The sequence below is a fragment of the Cydia pomonella genome, chromosome 12 (assembly GCF_033807575.1).
Source record: "Cydia pomonella isolate Wapato2018A chromosome 12, ilCydPomo1, whole genome shotgun sequence".
Classification (NCBI taxonomy): Eukaryota; Metazoa; Arthropoda; class Insecta; order Lepidoptera; family Tortricidae; genus Cydia; species Cydia pomonella.
This window is the reverse complement of record NC_084714.1, coordinates 15,947,000-15,962,071: the sequence shown is the minus strand read 5'-3', so window position 1 is coordinate 15,962,071 and position 15,072 is coordinate 15,947,000.

Below are 15,072 nucleotides of genomic sequence, written 5' to 3'. Positions count from 1 at the left end.
ATGGTAATAATGCAGCAAGCTATGCATTGTATAAATGGTAGCCACGCGGCATTCTCAGACAGCTCACAGACATACGGACGGACAAACAATAGATCATCGGACATCCGTTATTGGACGGCGACGGCCTAATAACTAGCACAGCAGCACGATTTGAAATTTAATGGATTCCCATTTCGCAAATTGTGCGCTAGCAATTTGTACATTGTTGGTACCGCGAGTTTGTTTGGGCTAGTGCACAAATCACAAATCACGCGAGGTTATTTCGGCTACTTTTTGACCCCCTCCTCCCCCTTGGTGAGGTTTTAAGATATATAGTATTGTAAATGATGATATATTTATTATACTTATTATCAATTAATATTTTATTTTAGTTTCATTCACTGTAGAAAAATACACGTGAGGTCTCCTTATACCCCCCCTCCCCCAACGTGATCTGTCATGATTTTTTCGTGACCCCCCACCCAATATCAAACTTCGCGTGATTTGTGCACAAGCCCTTTAGGAAATAAATTGAAAAGGATTTTTTGTGATGGTATGGTCGAAAAGTACATCAATAAACGCCGAAAATTCAATGAGTCGAAATCGTTAACGGAAATCTTTATGAAATTAAACATTAAATAACAATTTTGAGATGATTTTAACACTTCCGAAACTCTCGCCAATAATTGTTTACTTTCTTGTCCCGATCTAAAGACAGCAAAATCCTGAAATAGCCTTTTATTAGATTCAATTGTTGCTGTTGTTGAACAAAAACAAACAATTGTTACGAGCGAAAAATCTTCACTTTGTTTCGTACCGAATATAACTCTGCCATGCGCTCGAAGACGAGGGATTGCCCTAATTCCTGCCACATCAATCTTGCCTCCAATCTTTCGTGACGTCAGGCTGCATGGAGTATATGAAAGCTCTAAGTAAGTGGTTGAGAGACTTCGCGTCTCTGCGCTGGTGCTCGAGCGAACCTGTTGACCTACTGCGCAGCGCTCGCGGCTAAATCTCCGCACCTGCCGTACCTATGCTAGCCTGGTATTACTTCGGGTGTGCCAACTCAAACGAAACCTCTGTTTGTCATAGGAAAACTTTTAGAATATCGATATGTCTAAGTTTACCGAGTAGTATACATATAAAACTCGATAAGCTTAAACGAGAATTTTCACTCTAAAAGTCGGTTTAGAAAAATGAGCTAAGTTTGAAATTGAAACTGTGCTTACTTACTGTAAAATACCTACAAGCTATTGTAAGTTTTCAGCTTAGTGTCGGCGGCACCCCATTCGTCGTTCGGAGTAATGGCCCGCTAATATGACTTTTAGTATGATTTTGATATCAGTTCATTCGATTATGAAGGCGACTATAATCCTTGTTATTCGAGTGTAAATTAATGATAAAGCTTGGTAAAATCCAAAAGATTGCAGTCTTGTATTTGACGTTTAATTTTAACAACAACTCTCGTTCGCTGAATAAACACAGTGTGAAAATTGCGACAATGCTATCGCTGCACACGTTAAACGTGAATTATGACGAAGTCTAGCCCTCGTAAAGTTCCAATCCCGCGACATATAAATAGGCAGCTATAAGGTTATTGGTATTCGGTGACCCGTGCGAACATCTTGACGGCGTTGAACCTGTTGACCCAGTACTGAGTACGGAGTTACGGACCTCATCGAGTGAAGTTTATGGCAGAGTACATTTATAATTAATATACATATAGTAGTCCATCTTCAGACAAGCATTCGAGGGCCGCGCGCAAAAAACAAGTGACAAACTCCACAAAGGAACAATGGATTGACCTGGATTATAGGGCTAGCAGTCGGCCGAACCGATTGCTCGGATGAAGCCTCATTCGGATAAGTCGCCAAAACTTTGATAATGTCCGACTCGGTTATTATCATTTAAATAAATATTATAGGACATTATTACACAAATTAACTAAGTCCCACAGTAAGCTCAATAAGGCTTGTGTTGAGGGTGCTTAGACAACTATATATATATAATATTTAAATATTTCTAAATACTTAAATACATAGAAAACACCCATGACTCAGGAACAAATATCCATGCTCATCACACGAATAAATACCCTTACCAGAATTTGAACCCGGGATCATCGGCTTCATAGGCAGGGTCTACCCACTAGGCCAGATCGGTCGTCAAAATTGGTTTAGGGTTTTTATAAAAAAGTCTAATAATGCTGGGAGCTGCACAGATATGATGGACGTAGTTTTTAACGTGATAATCTTGTAAGTGTCTCTAGATTTGTAGGTGGTAACTGGTTATCGTCCAGTACCCACAAGACGAGCTTTACTGAGCTTACTATAGGACTAGGTCTAGATCTAGATCTGAGTAAAATTGTCCTATGATTATTTCTTTATTTAATTGCGCGGGACTACTGCACAGGGTTAAAGGTGACGTCTCCTTTATCACTCTGAAAAAATGTCCACCGTACGCCCACTGAGTGGATAATAACAAAAAAAATGCTGTAAGAACTCTACTTAGGTTGGCACCTATTATTTACCCAGTCGTTGCGCCTATGATTTGGATATCAAGCACGACATCGACGAAAGTTTTGAAGCAAGCTTTCATCCCGAAGCTGATGGCCCCGGGTTCAAATCTTGGTAAAGGCACGGATATTTGTTCCTGAGTCATGGGTGTTTTCTATGTATTTAATTATGTATTTATATACCTAGTTGGTTACTAAGTTCTGTTACTCGATTTGCAACCTCTTTATTTCCGTTAAAACAAATGCTATCGAAAAAATAAAAAATTACAATGTGGTGGATTTGTGAGCTATAATTATATACCACACATAACGCTTATCTCGTCGCATCTATAATGAATTGGGGCCTAAAAGACAATCGTATCGCAGTAATTGCGTTGCACAAATGTGGGCACCCGCCAAACATGATATTGAAGTTGCTTGAAAACCTAAAAATCAACAAACAATTTGCTTATCGCACAATTAATAGATACAATAGTACTCAGAGCTTCAATGACCGCAAGAGGTCTGGAAGACCATGCACCGTTCGGACCCCAGCTCTAATAAAGGTAGTGAAGGCGAGAATTGCAAGAAACCCCGTCCGGAAGAAAAACTTGTTGGCAATAGATATCTGTGAAGAGAAGCTGCCTAAAAAAAGTTATCAATGAAGACCTTGGACTACACGCTTACCGCAGACAAAAAGGTCATTTGCTTAATGGACGATTAAAGACTATGAGGCTAGAGAGAAGTCGCGTGCTATTGAAGCGGTACGCACAAAATGACCACCGAAAAACACTATTTACAGATGAAAAAAATTTTACCATTGAAGAATGTTGTAACCGCCAGAATGACAGAGTGTATGCAAAAAACAGTAAACAGGCGATTGCGGCTGTTCCGAGAGTGCAACGAGGCCATTATCCCTCTTATGTAATGATTTGGCTGGGTGTGTCATACTCAGGGCTAACATTTCTGTGAAAAAGGTGTGAAAACTGGGGCCAAAGTTTACCAGGAAACCGTTCTCAAACCAATAGTGAAGCCCTTAAGCCACACCCTATTTCAAAACCAGCCATGGGTCGTTCAACAGGACTCAGCTCCTGCACATAAGGCAAAAACAACTCAAGCCTGGTTTCGAAGGAACAAAATTTACTTAATTTTAAATTTATTGCCCACGAAGACTGGCCGTCCTCCAGCCCGGACCTTAACCCCCTGGATTATGCCATATGGCAGGTTATTGAGGAGAAAGCCTGTGCTAAACCCCACACAAATCTTGACTCCCTCAAGCGGGCCATAGTAGAGACAGTGACGGAATTAGACATGCCAATCGTGCGTGCCGCTATTGATGACTGGCCTTGTCGTTTGAGGGCCTGTGTCAAGGCCAGAGAAGGCCATTTGAATGATATTGTCATATGTAATTCCTGATTTTGTGTACTTCATTTTAATATATAGTTTATTCAACGTTCGTTCGTATATTTTATGTAGATAAAGATAATTGCAGTAACAGAATTTAGTAACCAACTAGGTATATTATATAAATCGTTGTCTACCTTTAACACATGCCTTATTGAGCTTACTGTAAGACTTAAATTTGTGTAACGTCCTATATATTTATGTATGACTTTCTAATTTTTCAGAGATAAGTTACTTTCGTTGTCCCTATACTGTGTAACATACAGTGATGACACCCAACCACCGAATGTGCTGACGAAAGGGGACGCATAAGAGTGATGATTCGATACTTTCTAATCTCCCATCGTGGATACCGCAAACGGAGAAAGGAAGCCAAAATGTTTATCGTAGCGTAAATATATCGAGCGATAGATATCTCTTATTGTTTTCAATGAAAATATGACAAATGGAGCTGGAATAATTAAATCTGGTTACAATGCTAATTGAACATAGTGTGTGTAAATGTGGTGTGTATGAATGTAAAGTCCGAATAAAAACATAGAACTAGATAGTATCGAATTTTCAATTGGTTTTCTGTACCCCTAGTGTAACTAAATTCGATTTTGAAACGTGACGTACGCGTTTGCGTTTAGTCTCATTTTGTATGGGTTTTTGAACAGCGCGCCAAGCGGGACGTTTTGGAAAGTCAAAAATCTCATACAAAATGACACTTAACGCAAACGCGTTCGTCACGTTATGATGTCGATCAAAGTTACACTAGGGGTACTGTTTGTTGTAAGAATTAACTTCTTTACGAAACGGAGATGTCATAAACAGTTCCGTTTTGAGAGTTTCCACGTTTTAAGTTGATAAACTATCAATTAACCAAATTAAATAAAGTTTTGAGGCGGTTTTGCAATGGTTTGATTGTGAAACCACATTGATACCCCGACGTGATTTGAATGAAATAAGGAAACTGAAAACAGTCAGAAACCATGGTGTTGGTTTATATCAACATGCCGCAGTTTTTATATGTAGAAGCAGGCTTTTCACTTCAGTTTTGGCGTTACTTTCTATGAAAGCGTTTTCCAAAACGATTAAGTATGGAAAACATTACGCAACTGCAAAAGACAGAAAAACGTAACGGGAACGATAGATAACAAAGTTAGCCAGAATGTGTGTGTGTGTTCATATGAACACGAGATGGGAATAAATGAAATGCCGGTGGAAGTTTTGAATACATCAGTGCAGGCACCCTCGTCAGACGAAGGTTTCTATGGATGGTAAAATGGGTGTTCTCTATTGCTTGGATACGTTTTTTGTGACGGGCCACTAATATAACCTCTTACAAGTTACATTAACATAATTGCGTAACGCGAGTTTTAATTTATTGCACACTGGATTGTAGACTTATACTGTAATAACAAATAAATCTCTATGGCTTAAAGTTTTCGGGATATAGTTAAATTGTAACAAAAACAGTATTTTAAAGAAATGGGTATTATTTTAACATTAGCAGGTACATCACTGTATTGATAAAAAACAGGTAATTTCAGAAATGTCCATTCTCTCTGGACAGCACCGATAGAGCCCATGTTTCCATCTAAATTTAGTGCTCAAGTGGATCGTACTAACGTACAAACAATAAATTTAGTTTTTCTACCCATTTTCCCGAGCGCCATCAAATACAAACCGACCTCTGTAGCAAGACAATGACTCTAATTTAATTAAAACGTAACTATCCAGCACGCAGTAGTCGCACTACTAAGGAATAACGAGAAATAACGGAACCTAAGAATGATAAGAATTTGGGACGTCTAAATGCAATAAAAAGAAGAAATGTTATTACTCGTATGTATGTACAGAAAGTGTTTGCGATCATCATAAACTGAGGAATTCATTAAATATTCTACCGTTAGCTAGCCTGCATTTTCAACTTGAAACCTCGCTGACGCTGAGCGTTATTTATGATTAGTATTAGTGCTAATGAAACATTATCGTCCTTTCTTAGCGTTTTCCTGGTTGTATCTTTAAGATGTCCTGGGTTCACTTGTCTGCCAATTCAGTTTCTACGATAGAGTTTGCTCTCTGATCTTTCAAAGGAAGAACTTGTGGATTGGGCTACTTAGTTCTCAAGCTGCCCGGGTCAAAGTAACGTTTGAATGTAACGTTTATTCATCCAAAGTACGGAAGCGGTCACCCGTCCATTTGGTGACAGCGGCCTACGTCGCTCCACCCACGCAAATATGCTAAAAAGCTACAAACACTCCAAAAGTTTATGATACGTAGTTAATTTATTAACATCTTTAGTGCTTAATTGAAGCCTACTCGCCATTTTAAATTAATTGTATGAAACGTTTTGCAACATATCAATGGTAAGATCGTACCTGAAATATTACAACGGGCGTCCCAAAAAGGAGTGCCAAGGATGACGTTGCATTGTGGTTCCGCAGAGCATTGTCCCAGATTTCGAAAGACTATCTTTTGTAGTTTTCTGAGTCATGGGCCGCTCTGGTTTCCGAACTATGCTTTATAAGTTACTCTTAATTCAAGAACCGTGTTACGATGGAATTGTGTAAAAATAAAGTGCGAATTAGTTGATTGCTCACGTGTTTGTGGTGAAATGAGCTGATTTTTACTTTTACCTGCAAACGAAGATGAAAAGGTTATGTTAGATAAAATATTGAGTATGTTTGGACGCTTTGGGGCCCAAATGGTTTGTCAGGTAAATTAGATTCAGCACACCTTGGACCCGGGTATGTCCTTAAATTACGTCCAAAAGAGAGGTATGGGCACTGTGCATGTCATCTCGCTTTATGTGGTAGGGCACAGCACAGCGGATGTCATTCCACATCTAGAGCAGAGCCCAACTGGGGAAGTACCTCCATCTTACAGAAAACCGCAACCAAACAACACTAGACCCTACTCATAGTGTTGTGTTCCTGCCGGTGAGTAAGGTTGCCAGAGCTCAACGAGGGTGTGGAGTGTAAGGGTCGGAAACGCGCATGTCACTCCTTTGGAATGCCGGCGTCCATAGGCTATGGAGACTTCTTACCATCAGGCAGGCCGTATGCTTGTTTGTCAACGATGTAGTATAAAAAAAACGTGGTCAGTTGAGTTTTCCGTCTAGGTTGGAATGTCAATAGCAGTCGCTTTCGGAAAAAATAGAGCCTACTCATACTTCTGGATTAGGTTGCAGAGCGACAAGGAAAACGTTTAAACGAGATCGTGTTAAAAATTATTTCCACTATGTACTTATATATACTTTTACCGTGTATACATACATTGAAATGTAAGTCATTGACACAGAAGCAGGAAAAGTAAACACAGAATCAGTAGCATATAATAAACATGTGCATTTCCCATTCCTTTTCAATTCAGGAATTAACGCAGCAGGGTTTTAGCAGTACGTATGAGGTAGGTATTATAGGAAAATCGGCACGAGGAAACGAAATTTGCATTTAATTTAAGCATAAATGGGAATACATTTTCATCGGTCGTCTGTATGCAAATGCAGAACCGAAACGTAACGATGTTACCGGCGAGACTGTAATGGATTATCCTATCTGCAGTCGCTATCGGACCTGGGGTTTCATTCTGATTGCTAGATGACTCAGGCAAGCCTAACGCTCAGTATAACCATTATAACTGGGCTGTTTGGTTAGGACGAAAGAGGAAGACCGCGCAAAACCGCCTTTCCATATAAACGTAGTCACCATTGTCCTATCTGGTTATTAACATTATTGAAAATATTTTGACACAATTTGATGTATATCAACCACTTGGTGTGCTCCTTCGTTTTTTTTTTAGAAATTTTAATTATAGTAAAAATTGGGAGCATTTAAAAATTATCTGGAATTTTTTTCGCGTACGAAGAAAAAAATATTTTTCTTAATGTGAATATCCAGAGAGGAAAATGAGGTACGTTTATATGGAGAAGAGGGCGTTCCCTTTTTTTCTTAAGCATAGGTAGTTCTTACGGATATCGAGGTAATCAGTAACATTGGTTCGGCTGAGCATTCTGGCCTGGGCTCGATAAGTGATGGGAATACGTTGTCTGAATTTCGGCAGTACGGCACACTGACGAATTCTTGTTTCCAACGCGTGACATGCTATAGCACTCGTGTCTTAACACCTCTTACGTTTCGTTACCAAGTGTATGAAGTGTAATCAGGCTCTGACGTTTTCAGAAAATGAATTGTGCTTTGTGCTATATCATGCTCGATAAGCGCGACCGCACGCATAGTACGCACGCGGCGGCAATGGTTTTCATTTTCGAAGGTATAATTTCTAGCTTCGACTAATAGCTAATTGTCACCTAATTAAAGAGGGGTCACGCTTAATATTTAATATTTCAGTCGCGTATTTTGTAAAAAAAAAACATGCATTTGGTTCAAAAAAATATTTATTGACAACTTGCGATAGTCGACCCAATGTAAATAAACGGGGAAAAAATAGAAGTTTGGATCAATTGTATTATTCACGAAAAGGAAAACTAAACAATGGCAGCTAACAGGCAATATTATCAGTACGAAGCGATATATAGGTACCTATCCAAGTACCACGACTACTAGCAATGGACAAAATTAAATAGCTTAGTTACTCAAAAAAGCGTAACAGTTTCTATAATTAATTAAGTCCTTTTCACATGTAAAGCAGCCAGTAAAGAAGGGAAACCGCGTTAATATTACCATTCGGCCCGATTTCCTCCCCCCATTCATACAACCATTGTTCGGAAGAAGCTCCAGCCAACTTTACATAATTCCGACGCTCGAATGGCGTCCACAATACTAGAATAAGGAAACTAGGACTCGTCCTCACGCCACGCTTAATAGACGGGCGAATACGATCATTAAGTTGGTTGATTTTCAACTAAAACTGAACGTCAAAAACACAAATGGGCTAAAAGCTCCTCACGGCTATACAGAGGCCTAAAGACCTCCACATCTGCAAATCCATAATTTAGAACGATTCCCTGCGATTTAAACATACAGATTACCCCTTCTATTACGAATTCTAAAAGCATTAAAAAATACAGTTCGATTGACAAGAGAAACTTAATATTTCTAGACACTCCAAAATTAGTGGTTTATATCGTTTTAAGAGTTAACGGCATTATTAGTTTCTAAACAAGGCAACGTCTGTATTAGGGTCTAGAGAACATTGCACTCTAATCTTTGATCTTCAACTAAAATTGCCTGCGTCATAGAGCGTTCTCGGCGTTTTTGTGACTTTCTTACGTTTTGCATCGTTGGTTACTTCAAAACAACTTATTTCCAAATCGTCTTGAATTCGGATTTGGTACAAAAATGTTTTAGCAATATCCTTTGATGGTGAATATCATCCGTTAAATGGAGAGATAGGTCCAGTCTAGCGGTAAATAAACATGATGAAGCGGCAGGAACTATCAAAGCTGCCAATACATTAGCATTATTACATTCAACCCTAGCCACAAACCTCTTACATCAATCATCCCTACTAAGTCACGCATAATATTCAAAAAGCTCAAATATATCCCGTATTTGAAATTTATATTTCAATTTGAATAAACTCTAGCCAAGGAATAACAACCGTAATTAATATAGAAGAGAGGTCGAAAGTTTGCAGAGGCTGCAACGCGAGTTACAGTTTACAGCAGTCGAGGGCAACTACTTTGCGAACAAACTTTAACATGAATAATTGCAAAGTGACGCGTGTGGGAAGCGAGGATAAGAAACTAAATATTCCAGAAGAAAGTTCACTGTGCCAATTGTAATACGAGTTCGAAGTAGGTGGACCAGCTCCATATATACGTAGGACGAACTCATTATATGAAAAAAATATGGTCTATAAAAGGTAATGTTAATAAAAAGCGGTGCACGATCTTTTCGGAATATTTCGATTATAACAGTACATTACATGCATAACATACGAATCGTGTAAGACCCGATTTGCGAGTTTCGAAACGAAAATATGCGATTAACATAGATAGTGTTGGTCAATAACTTGTTGCGCCCACGCGACTATATGTCCCCGAGTAGATGTTTGCTTTCTTTTATCGAGATTAACACAAAGTTTATTGCGTCCCGCCGTTTTCCACGCACAGAATTGATTCGACAAGTTATGTGATGCGTTATGGGGCTCATAAGGTCACTAAAATACATGATCATACTCATATAATATGAACACTAACGTAGATTTGGATGCAATTGCAGTTAAAAAATATTGAGAGAAGCTTCATATTGAGATAATACAAGTATCACAACTCTTTAGCTACAATAAAATCGGAGAGAATTGTTAAGTTAAATTTAAATAGGTTTATTACGGGTTACCCTGTAAATCTCGCGCTATTCAAGTTTCGTCCTCTGTCCCAGTTTCAAGAGATAATGATTTTCATTTACAGCTAGCCAATTGAAGTCCGCCAATTGCATAATAGATAAAGTTCTTTAATAGAACCATTCAGTACCAGGGGCCAACTGAGCCATTATTTTAGGAGTCTAAACTGGTGAATGAAACGGGTCGAAACTCAGCCCTGTTTCGAGTCGATGAAATATTCAACAGTGAGCCTATTCCCGGCAACGTTAAAAATAAAGAGTCATTTTTAGTAACCTCAACAAATACTGTTATTCAAACACATTATCATCATTAATTATCATGTACCGGTTAACAGTTTTAGGTAGCCACTTTGATCTATAAAATGTTCGTAACGATTAGCTTTTTAGTCGTTATCTTTAAAGAGCGTTAGAGCCATCGCTCAAACTTTCATAGTTCAACAAACTATATCGTCACTTCCACATATAGTTCGTAATGGGTTCGGCTAAATCTGGAAACTCGACGAGCACCTCATTCGGGCCTACGACCTATAACAGGATGAATGTTTAACGAGAGCCACGAAGGGTATCACGATGAATTTGAGATTGGGAGCACAAATTTGAATTATTTCGTAAAGTAGGTACGCAACGCATTTTGAGTCATTTGTAGAACGTAATAAGCTAGTAGTCTAGTAAACAATTAAATTCGAGATCTAGATAAGGGGATTTCGTGGCTCTATGTAGGTAATCAAAATAAAAGTCATCAGCTGTTTTCGAATTTCATTTCATATTTTGCCAACATTGGAAGGGGAATTCTTCTGTTATATTACGAAAGTGGACAGGAAATGGCTTGCCTTCATATGTCAATTTTTAACACCGGTCTCTTATTTTACCAACTTGTCATTTGACAGTGACAATTCATCGTAAAGGTAGGTACTGCTGGGACGACAAGTCGTTAGGTAGCATTCCTATTGTTGGCCAAGATACGTACAGCGATTTGTCAGTGTGAGGTGACAATTATCAAGCCGGTCAAAAAGGAGCTAGTCATTCTTCAGTGTTACATGATAGTTAATGTGTTAAAAGACAGATTGCTACCTAGGTTAGTTTAATAAACAAAACAACCGTTTAGCCGTAAGGCCTGTAAGCCTATAAACTGCTTTTCTACCGGAAGTAAGCTACGGTGGAGTACAAATTGGCAAGCTATGCTACGAAACTAGATGTCGCTTAGGAAAAAACGTAGAAGAGCATAGATTCGATAGAAAAGCAGTGCTGTGCTAGGCCTCATAGGCAAACCATTTTTAGCGATTTTTTGGTTAAGATATGTTTTACTGATCTCCAAATCAAATAATAACAAAAACACTGTCATTACTCAACCAGAAGCTCGCTTAAAATTGGGACAATATTGAACAAACACAGCGGCACCGGCGTGCGTTTACAGCAATTTATTATCAAACATTAATGCACTGATTTCAGATTACAGTATTGGCTAAAGTAGGTCGGCGTAATACGGGGTTGTGTAAGATTACCCCTATAACTCGAACATAAATTCGGCATTAAAAATGTTACGTTCGTGAACATCGGAGAATAAAAAGCGAACATGTTACTTGGTGTTAGTATATTTATGACTAGTTTTAGTTTAGTATCAAAGCTTTTATGCTAAATGGAAATTTATCATGTCATTATAAGCTGTACCTTGGTTTTGAAGTATAGGAAATTAAAATACTGAACTTCATAACATAACTTTCGTTATTTAACTTTCTTCTATAATCTATTTGGTGATATTGGCAAAGTTGGTGTGATATTTGGTGATAGGTATCTTTTATTTAATTACACTTTTGATAAAATATACATTAAGGGATTATTTAGGGTTCTTTTTTTTTATGAGTACCTATTGATGTAGGTATACATATTTTGTGGCACGCGAGCTGTACTTAACTACTCAACCTCTTTATATATAATAATCAGTGTTTTTTATTTTATTTAATTGTTCGGAAACATTTTAACTCAAAAAGTTTGTATACATAAATCTTCTTTTGCAAATAAGCCTACCGTCGTAGCGGCCAGTTAAACATTATGCGAATATTAAGCAAATGAATAACAAACGGGATCGGTGAGTCATTACATTAAGCTTTAATTAGAACCGGAATCAGAGTACCGTTTCGAGTTGGGACGCGAGTGTTCTCCGAACGCAACATTTAGACGATGCGCCTGCACACCTTTAAGGCGTCCGAGACACAGATGAAATACAAATCAGTTTGTGACAGATACTGCACTTGAAAAGGATAAAGAATCGGAGCAGCGTTATCAAACGGTCATAGATCTGTCAGCTGGCGATGATGGATAGGGTCATATCCATAACCGTTTGATAACAAGAAATTACTGAATCTGAATAGGCTTCTATATCACTCTTGGCGCGAGGTCATTGGCATCGGTTTTTTGCATGGATTTCTGTTTGGTTATTAAATTGCCTTTGACTCTGAGCAATGCCAAAATTCAACTTATATTCATTATAATGCGAAAAAAACAGATTTAAAACTCTGTTTGGCTACTGTAAACTAAACTTTGATTGCAGTGGAAAACATAAATAAATGAAATTCGAAACATGGAAACCACAATGTTGCATTGAGGGTTTTGCCTTCAGACGTGATTTTGGCAAATATTGTCTATATCAGCAAAACTACAGCATCTAAACACAAAATTACAAAGAGTGCAACCACCGGATCTGTTGCCGTTTGTACACAGAATAGGGTAGCGCGAATCTAGGATAGTCTGACACAGTAAATAATGTAACAGGTATACGGTAGCATGAGACGATTACATTGTAAATCCAATTTTGAAAACACAGATGTCTAAATTGATTGTCTCAAGCACATCTAAAACTGAGGATAGACTTATGGCCGTTTCCTGGAAGTATTCTTAATTGCATCGTTTCGTAGCCACTTAACGGCCGAGCGACACGCGTCTCACCAGTTACAATGTATACTGGACATGTATCACCTTGTCTTTTTTTGCATTGATATGTTCAATATGCCGTGTTATTTCACGACTTACTGTGAAAAAGTACTGAAGCATATTAATCAAACGTCATTTAACGTGTGACTCTACTATTTTAATTGACCAATCAGCAGTTTTGTGTAATTGAACTGAGGAATATCTGGGGTAAAATGCTCGATGCTTTCTTGTCCCAGTTTTGCCGGTTCGCCGGCCAATTTCGTCTGGGGAATGCGAATCGAACAAATCACACGTGAAGTTGCCTTTAAGCCGTCGCTTCCTAACGGATATATTTTTAGCGAAGCCAATATTATATTTCTGAAATGCGATTCGGACAGGTATCGCGTTCGGTTGAATTTTCAAACGCTTCCGCGGTTATTTCGGTTGCGAGGTTAGATAATAGAATTGAAATGCATTTTTAGGTTTACGTTGCAGCACTTGCAGCAATGTGGAATGAAAGATTAGCGAAAACAATACAAGGCTAAAGTAATTGACTACATCAATTCTGCGAGTTGGTACTTGGTTTTATAAGGTAGAAGTTATCCAGAAATAGGTACGTAGACAGACTGGGTACTCGTAGGGAAAATTAACAATTTCATTAATGTTGATTATTCATATAAATACTAATAAGAAGTAAAAGGTAATAGGGGACCCAGAAATAAGTTATAAGTATATGTGTTGATTGCTTTTGGTATTACCGCTTAACTCAGAAGGTTGGTAGGAAGCTAGGAAGTTATTATACCTACCAATGTCATGACTACGTTTTTTTATGATAGAGGAGGCAAACGAGCAGACGGATCACCTGATGGTAAGCAATTACCGCCACCCATGGACACTTACAACACCAGAGGGGTTGTAAGTGCATCACCGGCCTTTAAGATGGGAGTACGCTCTTTTCTTTTCTTGTACGTTATAATGATACGACTTAGATAGCTAGACTTGAAGATATGGCAGCAGGCAACTTAAATTATAGGTATCAAATCTTCAACTAGATATAGTTTCAAAGTAGCGAAACACATACTGTTGTGTACTAGAAATCCGTGCAACTAAGTATCTCAAACTGGTTAATAGTTTCAACATTCGAATAATTACGTTTGTTGTGATGAGGATTCGTATCAAAATGTATGAAGTATAATTAACCACGCCTATAAGGGGAAGATTGTAAGGGTGGCGCCGACCAAGGCGCCGCGTCGTCGCCTCACTGGCCTACCAGTTCACGCATAAGAATGTATGTCGTTGTATATATCCAGCATTCATTGCTAATACCAGAAAATATACTACGTATCTCACTATCGTAACCGTGCTCAAGTGTTTAACCTGCCATGTTAAACAGTACCTGGCTTGAAATAAAATATAGGTATGTATGTACCCATATTATGGTTTTCCGAGTAAAATTGCTGTGACATACGGAGATATGGACGGACGGACGGAAGCACAGGCGGAAATAAAAAGTTTCTTATTTCTTAATTTTTACGTTAGTTTAAAGTTCAAACGCGGATCTTAGTTTTTAGGGTTCCTTAGTTAATTAGGAACCCTTATTGTTTCGCCATGTCCGTCTGTCCTTCCGCGGCTTTGCTTCGTGATCGTTTGTGCTAGAAAGCTGAAATTAGGCATGGATGTATAAATCACGCCGAACCAGTCGTTCACATTACAGTAATAAGTTTTTACAAAAATTACATTTTTGGTACCAGCTTTTATCGCTGACGTACTTTTCTTTCCACGGGCATCTAATACTCGTGCAGATATTTCTAAAAACCCCCTAGTGCAAAAATAATTTACACTGGCATTTTCTTAGTCCCAAGAACGGCCCTCCTTACCTATACCCCAACCTGAAGGAGCTTAGAACTACTAGAAGCTCTATTTCCGGATACGGCTTTTAAATACATAGAATGTGCACAATGAAAAAAAAAATGCAATAGGAGGCAAGTATTAAAA